This window comes from Malus domestica, chromosome 13 (genome assembly GCF_042453785.1).
Source record: "Malus domestica chromosome 13, GDT2T_hap1".
In the NCBI taxonomy this organism is placed as follows: Eukaryota; Viridiplantae; Streptophyta; class Magnoliopsida; order Rosales; family Rosaceae; genus Malus; species Malus domestica.
Window position 1 is genome coordinate 20,493,558 of NC_091673.1, and position 16,992 is coordinate 20,510,549.

General features: G+C 34.6%; 1 long non-coding RNA gene across 1 annotated transcript; it reads right to left on the reverse strand.

Moving 5' to 3' along the window:
- Nucleotides 1-11,051: 11,051 nt before the first annotated feature.
- On the reverse strand, nucleotides 11,052-12,014 carry LOC139190518 (uncharacterized). Its single transcript, XR_011574781.1, has 2 exons — nucleotides 11,719-12,014; nucleotides 11,052-11,639 (listed from the first exon to the last, which is right to left on the reverse strand). It is a non-coding gene; the product is annotated as an uncharacterized lncRNA (long non-coding RNA).
- Nucleotides 12,015-16,992: the final 4,978 nt, after the last annotated feature.

Sequence of the window (16,992 nt, forward strand, 5' to 3'; positions counted from 1 at the left end):
CGTGCAGAAGAAACAAGCAGAGAAGAATGCAGACTGCACTCTGATATTCCCCGCTCAGAATTCCAAACCAGTTCAAGATCAAAGCTGTGGAAAGTCAACAAGATCAACTATCTCCAAAACCAGATTTGCGTTCTTAAACTCTACTCTGTCTGGTTTTTACTTTGCCATATTTCTCATGTTTATTTGTCGTTTATTATTTGCTTGTTTTTGGTGTGAGTATATGCTTGAAACATTGAGGACAATGTTTGATTTAAGTGTGGGGGGGTAACCATTGTTTTGCATGAAATTCGTAGAAATTTATCACCCATTACTTCTAGTGTTGTTCCTTGTTGTTTTAAGTATTTCTTTAAGCTGTTTTGGAGTGTTTCAGTGTGTTTTGACATAAAAATCTGAAAATTCATAAAAATTTGAAAAATTGTTTTTGAAAATCCAAAAAAAAAGAGTTGTTTTTGTGCGCTTATTTGTGTCTTAGGGTACCTTCCAACACAATGATGAGGATTCGGTTTGTAATTGCATGACTGTTAAAGAGAGTTATAAACATGGATGAAAGTTTGATTTACTCTTTATTTATGCGTGGTTGTGGTTATAACTTATGAAATCACATGTAATCATAAAAGAAAAAAAATTAGTTTTTGTAACATGCTTGAAGGAAAGAACTCAAACTAACGCTACAACCTTGTGAGACTTGAGCTTAAACGTTTATTTGGAGAGTTAAAATCTGTGCATTCTTGTTTTCTAAAGTCGTTGCATGATCTCATTATTCTTTGCTTGGTTATTACTTAGAAGGCGTTTCATCATTTAGTTCCAAATGCTAGAACTCATGCCTATTTCATTCAAAGCATGCTATTGATTTGCATAAAACATATTCAAGATGAAGTTGTGTAGTTACCACCACCAAAGCCAAACTGCCATGTATCCCATATCGTTATATGTTTAAGTTAACCCCATTGAGCCTTGATAGCCTACATTCTTTGTTAAACCACATTATCCTTACCTAGCCTAGTTTAGGAGCATCCATACCCTTGTTCTTGAAGCATAGTAAAACATGATTCAAATTGAATTTCTTTTGATTAATGTATGGCAAAAAACAAGTGTGGGGGAAGTGTGAGTTATTATGCTTGTTGAAAAGAAAAGAAGAGTTGAAAAAAAAAAAAAAAAAAAAGAGTTGAAAAATATGCGAAAAAGAGTTTTAAATTGCTGCTTGTTGAAGAAAGGGTCCAAAACATAGAATTCGGCCCTAATTATTGCTTGAATTTTCCTTTCGTGTCTAAAAGCTGATTTCTGCAATCTAAGTGAATTCTAAGTTTCAATTTCATTACTTTACTTGCTATTGCTTTAAGAACGATTGTTATCCTTATCCTTCATTTGTTAGCCATCACCCCAAGCCCCGTTACAACCCTTAACTTCATCTTGAGTGTCATGCGTTTCAATATGTGGAGTTTGAATTTGGTATGAGCATATGGTGTCACTGGTTCTCGCATCTAAGTAGTAGAATTCCATTCATGAGATCATATCTAAACTTGCTTATTAACTCCAGAAATTGCTTTCTTTGTGATACATATATGTGAGCGTTCGTTTTCATATCTACATCAATCTTCTCACATATAACTAGTATAGGGTGTGAAGTTAGAAAATCTGAGTGAAAATTGAGTGCATACTTTGAAAGGAATTGAGTAAATTCTCTAAGGCATGTTACTACATAAAAAACATTGTTTTAATCGATTAATTGTGAACAAGTAAGTGGTGACTATGATTAAGTACGTGCTTAAGTGTGAAGATGACTCAAATCTGTGGGGATAATGATTTTTAACATGTCATGTGCATTGGAAATCCCTGAGGCAAATGTTGGAAGGTTTAGGTTGTGTTTTATTTACTTTGTTTCGTTTTATCTCTTTGTTTTGCTCGAGGACTAGCAAAAGCTAAGTGTGGGGGAATTTGATAGGAGCATATTTATGCGACTTAGTTGGCTTGTTCTTGTGCATTTATGTCGTGTTTCCTTATTTATTTTAATGTTTAAAGTCATTTTCGTGTGTTTTCAGATTTTATGGACAAAGTAGGCAAGAAGATGCATTTTGGAGGCCTTTGGAGCATGTTTCGGGCTTGGAATGGATTGCAAATGCATGGGCCAAGTGGATGGACGAATTTGAGAACTAAAGAGGCCAAGAATATGAAGAATTATGGTCCAAAAGATGAAGAAAACAGCCAAAAAATCTGTCACCCCAACTTGCATTCCTTGCCATGCAAACCACATAGAATTCCCTTTGGATTCCATGCCATGCTTGATCACTCTTGTCCCCTACATAATTTCTAATTTCATGCTTCAATTCATTTAATTATTACACTCAATTGCTTGATACCTCTTGTTCCCTTCACTCATTAGATTTTAGACAACATTTACATCCATTACATGCACCAATTGATGCTCCATCATTCACATTTGGAATCCCATGCCTTGTGTACCACATGTTGCTGCACCTTTGACCCATTTATTGACACATTTTCACCTCCCTTTCCATCTCTATGCAATGTACACAATCATTCATGCCCCCTAGCTACAAGACCACTCTATTTTACCCTTCACACTTTGCATCATCACTTCATTTTCACCCTTGGACCATTGCACACCACACACACAAATTGCCATGCATTTCATCCTTAACCTAACCTGATTTTCTAAGGTTTTTGGGGCCTATAAATACATGTTTACACCCCTTGGCCAAAGAACAATCCCCCATATTCATCATTTTATCATAGAAATTCGTCAATACACACCCTAGGAAGCAAAACACCCCAAAAACACCATTCTAGTGCCTAGAAAACATAACAGCCACTCCACCTTCTTCCACCCTCTTTGCCTAGTTCTCCACCACCTTCCAACCATCAAACACTCTTCCACACTCACCCTAAACCCCTCCATATCATTCCCCATCCATTCTACACCATAAATCCACCCAAAAATCTGTCCACAAGCTTCATGCTGCAACAAGGAGGAAGGGAGATCCATTGATGCACTTGCTTTCCAAGTTGGAGCATTTTAGGTGTTTTCTTTCCTTTGATTTTAATGTCTAATTTTATGTATCTTTGTATTGCAAGAATGAGGAACTAAACCCCCTTAGTTGGGGGGTGATTCGAAACCATGTACATGCTTGCAATATGATTTGATTACATTCAGTTGTTATTTCATAAGTTGCGGATTCAATTCGTTCATCTACTTGATTGATAACTTATTTGTGTATGTTGATTGAGAGTGCACGCTTAGTTTTCATGCATGAATATAATGCTAGATTATGAGGGAGTTTCACCTAATAGTTACAATCTTATAATCACAAGTAGTGAAGGTCGCTTGAAAACGATCGCGTTGAATGAATTCTTGGCACTAGTTTCATGCTCATCATAGTAACGAATGCCTCGTCAACACTTATAGTTCTCATTGTGCTTCATGATTCTTGATTGTATCTTTATTGTGCTCATCACGTAAGGAACCTTTGAGGAATGCTTTGAATTGTTGTATGCGCTTTTCCATCCAATTCATTAACTTAAGGAGAACTTGAAGGTTAATTAAGCGTATCTAATTAACTTGGGGTGTTGAGTTTCATAATTTATTGAAAGAACAACTGAAAATCATTTTGTTTGCAAGTGTGTCATGTGTGGAGAAGAACCTCCTAACTAGCCTTTTATCCATCCTTTTCATCCAAAAACGTTTTACAATCTGTTTTGTTTTAAAGTTTCTGTTTTGTTTTCAATTTTCGTCCAAAACAAATCCCCCTTTATTTTGAAGTCTTAGATTAGTTAGAAAGTGTTTTGATTTGTGTTTCTTAGTGTTTTGATTCAAGTTTTCATCCAACTTCGTCCAAGTTCTTGTTAGGTTCTCAAAACTGCCCAGAAAGTGGTTTTTAGGCAATTTTGAGTCATTAGGTTGCTGTTTTGAGTTTTATGTTTGTTTAAGTATTTTAAAGTATAGTTTTGCATTCTTTGAGTCTAGTTTAGTGTTTTAAATTTTGTTTTTATGTTTTTAAGTCAGTTTTCAAGTGTTTAGGAATCCCTCCTAATCCCCGGCCTAGAACGATCCCTACTTACATACTTTACTACATTTGATAAAAAGAGGGTTTAATTTTGTGTGTTAACTTATTTTACGCATAAACCTCTAATGACCTATACGACCTATCCATAGCTTAATAAGTATACCTGCATACCAGTCGGAACCACCTAAAGTGGTCTGTACAACAGGACTGGGTGTAAATAAATACGCTCAAGTGCTACGATCACGTGAAGACTGTGTTAATAATCACGGGTCAACTACGAGTCAGAACCACCTATGGTGGTCTGTACGACAAGATTGTGCACCTACCTTGGATCTAAGGTGAGCGTAAGGTACATGAGGTGAACATCACGTGGAGGACTGTGCCCTGGCCACGAGCGGGAGCACTAACACCGGGGTGCAGGTTTATGAGTTCTCAATGTATCTCAACATAATATGTACAACTTATGGGCAACCCGTACGACAGTGTGGGAGTTGCTTAAAACATGCATGTAGTCATGCCATAACTCCATCATTTCAACTAATACCATAAACTTACCTGAACTTACATGGGTGTCCTATGTTCACCTTTGCACTTCAAGCGTTCACAATAATTATGTGCAGGTAATATACATATAGATAAACCATGATGCAATTTGATACTCAACATATCATAGCATTATCAATTATATACATATATATATGGCATAAAATGCATAAGCTGTAACGCCCTACTCTCGAACTATTTATTTTCGAACATAATTAACGGTGATAAGCCTAACTAGACACTAGTTTAATTAACTATCATTATTTACGTTTCCTTACTTCAAATTCTTGATTCTTCACACATTAATTTATGACCAACAATTAATCACCAAGTAGTAAGGTTAACTCTCACACTTTCCACCAATGTCCCTCACATTACTCAATTCCCTAACAAGACTATTACCTCAATTATTTAGTCTCACTTCTTGTATGGCTGCATCTAACATCTCGTTAAACTGCCTAGTACCCTAAATAGGGATCAAGTCATTCGTAGTTCACAATAATTTTTCAAAGCATTCACAGTAATCATAAGCAATAATCAATTTATAAACATTTATGGAATTGTCAATCATATACATACATACATACATACATATATATATATATATATATATATATAATACACGATAGAATGGAAAAGACCCACTCACCTGAGGTCTGTATTACGACTCCCTACCATGCATATCGAGACATCACGAACCATCGTCGCCTATGACCAATTATCAAATCACATCTCAGAGTTCTAACCGATAAAATACATAATTTACATAAAACGCATCCCTACGTAATTCAATTCGGAAGATCTGCATCACGGATTTCTGATCCGTTGCTTCCAAAGATCCACATTATGCTTCTAGAACAACATCCTAAGGTTTCATTATGATCCAACGGTTGGATCTCCGCCAATTGCCAAAATCAAGTGGCGGTCAACATTTTATTTTATGAACTTACAATTCCAATTCGGGAAGATCCATACATCGGATTCCCGATCCATAAGTTTCTATGGTTATCAAATATTACGTACTATAACATATTAAGTTTGGTGACGATCCAACAATCGGATCGTCGATTCATATAATGACCTATTAACGTAACCTAGAGAATTTAGATTCCAACAATCAACCTACGTCATACAACTACCAAAATTGAACTCAAGGCATCTAATTAGCCTAAGATTAATATTGACGGCCCCTTGGCCACGCACTACCCCGGCTCGCCGAAAAATTTAACTACTTCTAAAAATTCTTAAAAATGACAGAAATAAAGAACTCAAAGAGTAGAGCAAACTTTATACTTGCGGCCAAGGCCAATTTGTCCTGGAAGAGCCCCAATTTTGCTAAAACCCGTCAGAAAACCCTAGTTTTGGGTGCCCTCGATTTGGCTTCCAACTTGCTCTGACGCCTCCACCACTGCTTGGGCTTTGTTCCTGGGTTCTAGAGGAATGTTCTAGTGGTGGTAATTGAAGGAGATGGTTTCACGATTGATGGATTTCGAGCAAGGGTCTCACGGCACCCCCGTGGTTTATTTCAATGATTTACACCTAAATCCCTTCCAAATTTGGGTGGAAATGGAAGAGGGGAGGTCAAGGGATGATTTCTAGGTGAAGAATGGGTGACTTTCGTCGAAAAAAATGGTGGAATCTAGCCGGAATTGGAACCGGGTCGAAACCGGTTTTGCTATGGTTGCACGGGTCAGCTGGGTTGGGTGCTCCACACCTCCCTCCTTTCCCTCTTGGTTCTTCTCTCCCATTTGTCACTCTCACTCTCCTCCTTTCTTGATTGGGCAGTGCCTATCTTCTTTCTCTCCCTCTCCACTTCGCTGCCATCATGCAGCCTTCCTCATTTTCTTTTTTTTTTCTTTTTTTTTCTTTTTCCCCTTAATTTTTTTCTAACCCCTCAATTAATAAAAATAAAAATAACTATAAGAAATGAATAGAATAATGAATAACAACCCTTAAAAATTTATAAAATCGTAAAATTTAGGACGAATTGTCACAAAACGACCTTGCTTAAGCCGTTATACTACGACAACCTTGTACCCTTGCAAGTATTTTTAAGTGTTTTTATCCTTACTTTTGCAGATGGTAAAAATCATATCAAGAAATTGGCACCATTGCTGGGATTGTTCTAAATAATTAGCTAAGGATTAGTATAAATACAAGTTATTTATTCAATCCCTGTGGAAAACGACATTCCTTGAGCATTTATACTTATTTTTAAGTCTTTTTACTTTTTATCCCTACTTTTGCAGACGGTAACAATCCCTATCAGACAATATAGGTATTTTTGAAAACTTTTATCCTAAAGGTTAAATGGAAGTTTTTAAGGACTTTTCATTAGTTTTCCCAAAGTTGAAAGGTATGGAACAAAGCATTCTCACTAGTGTCTTTTTTCTCAAGGTATAAAGATATATTTACCCCAACAAGCAAGAAAATAAATTAGTATCGAACTCGTCATGCATGAGATCAATCACAAGACCTCTCACTTAGGCCTTCCATAGTAGGCCCAAAAAAATTGAGTGTCATACAATGTATTGAACTCATATAAGAACCACACATCTACAATGGGCTGAAAATTTTGAGTGTAAAACCAATATCTTAAACTCATGTGTGAGTTCAACATATTGAACTCACACTAGTATAGCAGGAGTATTATAAGTATCAAACTCAGGTTGTCTAATTTTTATATATAAATCTCCACTCACTTAAACTACTGTGAAGGCCTTACAAACAAAGAAAATTACTACAAAACTATAATATTAAGTGACAACATTTTAATTAGTGTTGGTTCTTTAAATTTTTTAACAATCAATAAGGATTGTTTGACTCGCTAGCTTCTTGTCGCACCTAAATTATTCCTACTTGGACTTGGCATGATTCCTAGTCTTGTGGTGGATTTTGCCTTGCACTATACCTTGTTTGTGGCTTTATAGTACCGGCTTTCTCTTAGAGCAATTCCAACGTCAAAAAATTGCTCCAACAACCCAAATATGTGAGGGCAAGTGGTGAACCAAATCAAGCCCGACCCAATGCATGTACAAGAATTGCACAGCCTTTCGTCTGCTGGCTTGGTTGACGTCAGTTACCTTTTTTTTTTTTTGTAGTTGGCACGTGCAACACATGCATAGAATCAAGGTTTGATGTTGGAGTCAACATCAACTGCCAATGTGCCCCCCCCCCCCCACATCAGCTCTAACGGAAGAGCCTAACAGCTTTGTGACGTGGCATGATAAGAGTCATTGGATTTCCAACGACCTAATGATCTAGGATGTTGATACAATTTTCCGTTGTCCTTCGATTTGACAAAAATGCACTTGCAAAACAATCAACACCTTTGATCAATGACCAAAACCGAAAGCCTCACACGCCTACGATGAGTGGGGGAGGGGATTTTAGCCAATGTATCTTTGAAACCTATGTCAATCTATCTGAATAGAGTGAGTGTTTAGAATTTTCTGTGTATAGAAAAGCTTATCCATTTTTTGTGGAGAAATCGAGTATTTATAGGGAGTATGGCCCGCCTTTAGGTGGGATTTAGTGAGAATATTCCCAAGATATTGTGTAAATAATATCTTGGAATAATTGTGAAGATATCTCAAAATAAATGTGATTGAGATTACTTACTTGACAGGATTTGTCTTCAATTGGCAAGTGTATTAATAATAGGATTTAGGGATACTCCTATCATTAAATACCTTTTTTCCATATGCAGAGGAGTTCTAAGCAGTTGTAGTCCACTACCTGCATGTCCAGGAATGCTGAGGGGGAATTTAAATATACCCTGCTCATTTAATAAGGGCAATCTTATCTTTTTTGGTTGAAAATCTACGTGTTGCTTGCAGGATTTTTGGGATTATTTTTTAATCCACATGGGCCATTAGAGTTTCGGCAGTAAATGTTTATGAAAAAATAACCGTTGTGACATGTGACACAGTTGGTGTAGTGGATTCCATAATAAAAACAAACAAACAATCAGGATTAAACCGACTGTTAAAAATGGAAAAAATATATATTTATTTTTATTATAGAAAGGATAATACTTGCATTCCTCCCCTCCCCCTTTTTCAAGGGTACGAGCATATTCCCTCACTTACAAACAACGCATCTTCATTATAGAAATTCCTTTATCGAAACTGTTTACTCTTTTAATCTTCATTTGAAGATCATCTCTTTAAAAAAAATCATTTGAAATAGATATCGTTTAGTCATCTAAATGTATCAAATAAATAAATCTATGAACTGGGTACTATTTGGATGATAAAATGATTCGTAAGTGAAGGAATGAGTCCATCCCACATTAGAACTCAATATTTATTTTTTGTACAATCTCCGGAGAATCAGCTTATCTCCCAACGGGTGGAAAATCTGGTGCTGGACCAAATCAGGATTGCCAGTCCTTTTTAAGCCTTTTTAATCGCAATTTAACATGTACTACGTAAGCATATAAGTATAACTGCCACATGCAGATTCCCCAAAACAAAAGATGCTATCTTCCACTTGTTTCTTTTCCTTAGCAAATGAAAAATATAAGACACAAAAGGTGGGCAAAGACGAGCCCTAGCAATTTCAGTATAAAGTGCAACAGAATGTATGGCCTGCGAAATAGTTGCTGAACAAAGAGTACAAAGCCCGACAAAACACAAGGAAAACCCAAATAGCCCAACATCTAGGTTCAAGATCTACAAAGGAATGCAATTGAAAGCAAGGTATAAAATATCGATGATATCGGAAATATCGGTAATCCAAAAACATGGAAATATCGGGATATTATCGATATCGATAAAAATTGAATAAAAACCACGGAAATTGTAAGAAAAACTTGGAAATTTTTATTGAAACTTTGCAGGATATTTATTTAGTTAATTATCTATTAGTTTATCACAAAAAATTGGAAGGAAATGCATTGCATGATAGATATAATTGATTTAAGTTGATTATATAGCGAGCTAGCAAACATTGTGAGTGTAGAAAATATGTAGTAATTAATGAAAGAAGTTTAAACACACTATAATCATTTATATATAATGAATTAGTACAATATTTTACACTTTATACATTGCATAGTAAGATACATGAGTGACTTAGCAAGGTCTATAATATCGATGATATCAGAAATATCGGTAGTCCAAAAACATGAAAATTTCGATGGAAATATCGGGATATTATGGATATTTTAGACCATGATTGAAAGTAATGCGTATTATTCCCAATGTTGTCATATTATGCATTTGAAGAATGAATAAATAAGTGGGTCTCACGTTAGTTGAGTGTCGCATAACAGCTAGAAGGCTTGTTTAATCTCATACTCGGTGGACGATGCCAAAATTCAGTTCCTATTCAGTTCCCCTACTAGAGATACTCATCTTGCACCTTTTGTACTTGATAATGAAACACTTTAAAACGTCGTAGTATTGTAGGACCAACTAATTACTGATCTAAAGTTAGGACAAGGGGATATTGTTGATGCTAAAGACATGAGCTGAAGCATGTTTTTAGGGAGCGGAATGTGTTGCTGATAAGTTAGCAAATTGAATTTTTAATATGGATCTTGGCAGCCTTGTCTTCAATGCTCCCCAGCATGGATTGGATCAACTCTCTCGATGACATTTTTGGGGTTGCTAAGCTGCGTTTTACTTGAGCTTATGTTTTAAGTTAGGTTGTTTTGGGTTTCTAACCCCCTTTCTATACCCCAAAAAAAAAAAAAACAATAAAAGACTAATTATTGATTTTGATCTACAAGAAGCATTTTTTTTTTCTTTCTAAATGAGTCTCAAGTTTGAATATCTCATTCCATATATACGTATATCTAGATAAATTAAGAAGAATAGCTTTGGCACACTAGGCAAATACCAGTGCCTAACCTTTTATCAATTTTCTTTATCTACAAATTGATTCAGCTTAAAATTAAATTATTACAGTCAAGTGTAGTTGCTCAAACTGGCAGACCCTAATCGACAAAATAATGGACTTGAATAGGCAGAACTACATGGTAAGTAATCCAGCAAAGTGAGACAGATCGATCAAATATGAAAATTAGATCTGACGACGTGACTAATTTCACTTCCAAAACTGACAGGCATGGCCAGCACTGGTGCTACTTTACCCTAGAAACCACTTCACCATCCTATTGGTAGAAAATATAGCTATACAAATTTATTTATTTTTAATAAAAGTATTGATAAAATTACAATGGAGTGGGTGTATGTTATATCAAATCCACTGGTGGAGCCACATTAAGGGCTACCTGGTTTATAACCCAGGTAATTTTTGGTGAAAATTAAAATTTTACAAGTAATTTTTATAGATTTTCAAATGTAATCCACTATATATTTAGTCATTGATCTGAATTCTCTTAGTTTAAATATTTAAAATTATATAATAAAGTTTATAAATCATTTATTTTTCTTATATCTCCTTTCTCAACGCTTGTGCATGTACAAGTCTGAATTTAGACACATATTTGTTTAATAAAGAAAACTCTTGGCTCACTTTATGAAATTTTTCTTAAGCTAGTTGATATTGTGAAAAATACAGTATCAAATTTCTTTGTTTATGAAAATTTAAATCTTTAAACTAGCCTGTTCGGTGAAAAATTCTTAGCCCCGCCATTGATCAAATCATTAAGATTTAGTTGAAACTAGAGAAAAATTTCAAGATTTCAAATTGTGAAATGGGCTTAGCAAAACTTCTAGGGCATGTTTGTTTGGCCTCTTTAGATCTCACTGGACAGGACTACCTTAGATAGAAGTCCTAGCCCGTGTTTGGCGCTGCCTTTAATGAGACTAAGTCGGACTCACACCGACTAAAAGCTTCACTAGCTGTTCTTCGCTAGTACCCCCGAAAATTGGCGGATTGCTAATCCCGTCTCTAGCGCCCACGTCGTCTGCAAGCATGCATCCCGGATCTCCTTCTTCCCGCGAACCCAGTTACCAAATCATGCCTTCCGCCCTCTTCTCCAGTCACCAAATCTGAAACGGCTCTGCCGATTCCGTCCCGCAAACCCAGCCCCCTCTTTGCTTCAGAGATGAGTTCATTCAATTAAGCTTCCAATAAGCTTAATCCACACCATACACAACACTTCAATTCGAAGATTAAACCTTATAAATCCCAAATATAGAAAATATCAAAATCTGCAATAAACCTAGAAATCTATTACCTTGGGTTGCTGTGCACTTCTCCAGAAATCTGTAGGCAAAAAAACGAAAGACCTCCAAAAATCCACAGTGCTCTTCTCCAGAAACCCAGAAATCTATTACCTTGATTTGGGATTTTTGTGAAAAAGAGAGCTATCTCTGGTTAGAGGAACAAGAAGAAAGACTTGTTGGTCTTTGATCCAAATTAGGTGCAAAATGCACAGCTTCCTCCGTTGAAGAAGAAAACAGGGAGAAAAAGGGGAGAAAAAAGAGGGATGAGAGGGAGACTGTGTCGGAGAAAACAAGGGAGAATGGTGGAAAAATGGTGGATGTTTCCAGAAACAGGAAGAGAATCCAAAAAGAAAAAAAATAAATTAATAATAAATATAATAAAATATTAATAGATACATAAAATATTAATAGATATAAATATAATATTATAATAGATGTCAATTATATAATATAATATTATAATTTATTAATTAGTCTGCTTCTTAGTTCGATACTGCACCAAACACTTCACTAAATTAGTCCAGCTTAGTCTAGTCTAAACCAGTCCAGCTTAATCCCTGCAGCTAGTCCAGTCCAAGACAGTCCGATACAACAAACGCACCCCTATAGTGAATTGGGATATATCATCGATATTTATTTATTTTTTTTATCTCACGGGTATAAAGTGAAATTTATATTTCACCACCTCTACTACAATGTCGATCCTTGATTCTTTAGACCTACTTCAACTCTTTGTGTAAAACTCAAATTGTAGGTTCTAAACTTACCTAACTTGCTCCAACCCTTAGGGCAAATATAAGTTAAAACTCAAAACTCATTTCTAGGCCAAATTTAGCCCAGGATTCCCCCTTGAGTTAGTGGGGCTGACCCACCATATATTTATATATTTTTTGTTTTATATTTATAATTCATTTAATTCAACGGTTAAGATCTAATTTGATGAAATCCATTAGTAAAAAAAATATCTAACGGTCCAAATTTAAATCCAACGGCTAAAGTAATTAAAAAAAATATTTTATGTGTTTCATATTCTTTCATAGTGTTTCACGAGTTTCATGGTGTCGGTTAATGATTTTTCAATATTTGTCGAAATCTAAATATTTTTTTTGTTAAAATGTTTATAAAATTAAATTAGGATAATCTACATAATTTTTTTCTTTTAAAAAAGTTACTTTAAGAAAAAAAAAACCTAAATTCATTCTTTAATAATTTAGGGCTAAAATTTTAACCTAGAAGAATTGGAAAAAAAAATTATTCCTAGATTAAAACTTAAATTTTTCGAACTAAAAATTTCAACACAAAAATTAAAGATGATCTTAGATATTTTGACAGAAATATCGTGAATTATTTAAACATTGGTTGCACATCTACTACGACTAGATCTTGACAATTTTATCTTTATGATGAATTTACGTTGCCCAACCAAGAATCCTCTTGTCATCAATGACAATTGCAAAGCTCCACTTATTTGAAATTCACGAGTGTAGATGGAGGAAGCATTTGGTGACGGCAAGTAAGAGTAGGGGTGGCCTCTGACGTGGGTGTAAGAGTAGGGTTGCCGCTGACGTGGGTGACTAAGTTGCTGCTGGCGGGAAATCTAAACATTCGTAAATTGTGTCTATTCATCATATTTAGAAATTATTTTAAATTATTTTATTTAAAATTAAACATAAATAGTACCTAATAAAAATTGATTACATAATTTATGATAAACTAACATAATTCAAAATTCTTAAAATTCTCACAAAGAAAATCAAGAGAATATTTTGTTGGACCGGCGGAGACTGCCGAGATTGGTGTGGGTGGGGACGGAAGCGGTGGCTGCTAGTTTTTTAACTTTTATTTTGTTTAGTTTTATTAAAAAGTGAACACTGTTTAGTTGTCAAATCCTCATTAATATTGTACCCTAACTCATTAATAAAAGCAATATTTGAATGCATTATGGGCAAAATATTGGACCAAATTCAGCTGGCACTAGCTAGTGTTATGTTTAATGTCATTGGAAAACACTTTCATGCAAAACAACTGGAATTTTTTTTGAAATTTTAACGAAAATCTTTTGTTACTGTTTATTTTTAAGAGTAGGGTTGCCGCTGACGTGGGTGACTAAGTTGCTACTGGCGGGAAATCTAAACATTCGTAAATTGTGTCTATTCATCATACTTAGAAATTATTTTAAATTATTTTATTTAAAATTAAACATAAATAGTACCTAATAAAAATTGATTACATAATTTATGATAAACTAACATAATTCAAAATTCTTAAAATTCTCACAAAGAAAATCAAGAGAATATTTTGTTGGACCGGCGGGGACTGCCGAGATTGGTGTGGGTGGGGACGGAAGCGGTGGCTGCTAGTTTTTTAACTTTTATTTTGTTTAGTTTTATTAAAAAGTGAACACTGTTTAGTTGTCAAATCCTCATTAATATTGTACCCTAACTCATTAATAAAAGCAATATTTGAATGCATTATGGGCAAAATATTGGACCAAATTCAGCTGGCACTAGCTAGTGTTATGTTTAATGTCATTGGAAAACACTTTCATGCAAAACAACTGGAATTTTTTTTGAAATTTTAACGAAAATCTTTTGTTACTGTTTATTTTAAAGAAAAATCATATTTTTACACTAAAAAGTCAATTTTGGTACTATTCACTTTACCTTTTATTTTGTCCTTATCGTTAAAATTTAAAATTTTCAAACATTTTTCATTAGTTTTATTTATTTATTTTTTTTAATCTAATACTTCAATTCAGCATGCTATATATCCACACGATATATGGCATAATTAAGGGTTTGTTTGATTTTTTTTAGATCTAATTAATTACTAACTTATTTAGCTACAATCACCAAAAATATAGGAAATATAGAGATCCAAATTATTATAGATAATGTGAAGAAAAAAAACTGAAACACCTCAATCTTACATATAAAGCCAACAGCCCAATCAATGGTAATTTTTGGGATCACAAGCTTCACTAAAAATAATTGGACATAAATGCCCATAAAACAAAAAACTTCAAAAGCAATTCAAAATAATGTAGAGATATTTTTATCATATAACTAATATTTTTAATAATTAATTCTTTTTGTATAGTTTTTATTTTTATTTTTTTATAATGAATATCTCAGAATAGACCAGCAATAATGTGATTCAATCAGTTATTTATTAAATATTATTTTTTCTATTTTTAAATACGTTCAAAACATCTTAAGAGGCGCGTAATGCCGGTTATAAAAAAGGTATTTCACAAGCGCATAATAATGTGATTCAATAGTTGTCAAATGATTGTTTATTTTCTTCGAACAAACGATATTATTTATACTAAGGGGGATGCGGTGGGTTTAGCCTCACAATAGGCTAGCAACATTGTGATTCAATTAGTTGTTTATTAAATATTATTTTCTATATTTTTAAACACATTCAAAACATCTTAAGAGGCTCGTAGTGCCGGTTATAAAAAAGGTCTTTCACACGCGCATAATAATATAATTTAATTAATTGTCAAATGATTTTTTTTTTTTCCGAACAAACGATATTATCTACACTAAAGGGAATGGGGTGGGCTTAGCCTCACAATAGGCTAGCAATAATATGATTCAATTAGTTGTTTATTAAATATTATTTTCTCTATTTTTAAACACGTTCAAAATATCTTAAGAGGCGCATAGTGCTGGTTATAAAAAAGGTTTTTCGCACGCGCATAATAATGGAATTCGATTAGTTGTTAAATGATTGTTTTTTTTTCTTTTCGAACAAACGATATTATCTACACTAAGGAGGAGGGGGTGGGCTTAGCCTCACATTCGGTTAGCAATAATGTGATTCACTCAGTTGTTTATTAAATATTATTTTCTCTATTTTTAAACACATCCAAAACATCATAAGAGCCGCGTACAGCCGGTGATAAAAAAGATCTTTTACATGCGCACAATAATGTGATTCAATCAGTTGTATTATTTTCTCTATTTTTAAACACTTAAGCTGACACACCCAGACCAGAATGTCCACAAGGACTCCGAATCGAGTTGTGTTAGCCCATACCTGGAAGGTGACGAAGTCATAAAGTGTAGTGATGTGAAAAATGTCAATAAATTTAAACCTAAAGGTGCCTAAATACAAGAGTGCGCATATGAGCAGGAATGAACCTATTTCACACGTGATGTCAGAGCAAAGTATAGTACAGTAAAATAGGGTGAGAATTATACCATCAAAGGTAATCGTCTACACTAAGATTTGCCAATAATCCTTGTCGATACGAAACCTTTGCTACTAGAACATGAAGGGGCGAAAAACAAGAGTGAGTGAGCCTGAAATTAAAGTTTTAATAAAACCTTTCTGAAAACATTATAACCCTTCGCCATAAAACAAGTATAGTTTTCAAAATATACATACTACGTATAGTATGAAAATACTTACCGTAGCCTGTAAAATCTTAAGAATTCAATACGGCACAATATTTCGTAGGTTAGGTAAGCACATAACGTTCGTATTCACATAATCTCGCATAAGCAAACATATCATATCAAGTGCTCATTGACACATGCTGACACACGAGTTCATAAGAGTTATTTTGACATGAACAGGATTGGGTGTAACAATAATATACGCTCTAGTACTACAATCACGTGAAGACTGTCGCTATGCACAGCACATACGAGTCGGAGTTGCCTATGGCAACCTGTACAACATGATTGGCAACTATAATGGATCCAAAGTGACCGTACAATGTGATGTGCACATACACTTGAAAAACAGGCCCTGGCTCGGGCAAGTACCAAACACCGGTGCAACAAACGATGAGCAGATAACATCAATATAGTCATGCCATAGCAATTTGATCATTCTAGTCAACATAATAGTAATAAATAAGATGTTACTCAAGGTCGTAATTAAAATCCCATAAAAGTGCTCATACCTGTGCATCCCGTAGGATTTCTGATAATTTCAAAATTTTCTGTTATTTCGCTAATTCTTATAAGCATTAGTCTAATCTAGGCATGCGTAGGAAATTCTTTTTCAAATGTATAATTTGGAAACTAAATAAATATATTGTTTGTACCATACTTGACCAATCCCGAAACTACTGAGCACTAGTCAATGTTATACCGTCAAGGACCCAGAAGAGTTTCCCTCCAACTAGGAGGCCAATCACAGCGCGACACGTGTCGACATCAGAAGCCAATCATAGCACGACACGTGTCAACATTAGAAGCCAATCATAACACGACACGTGTCAATGTTAAAATGAAACTAGAAACTCTATTTTATAAATAGAGATC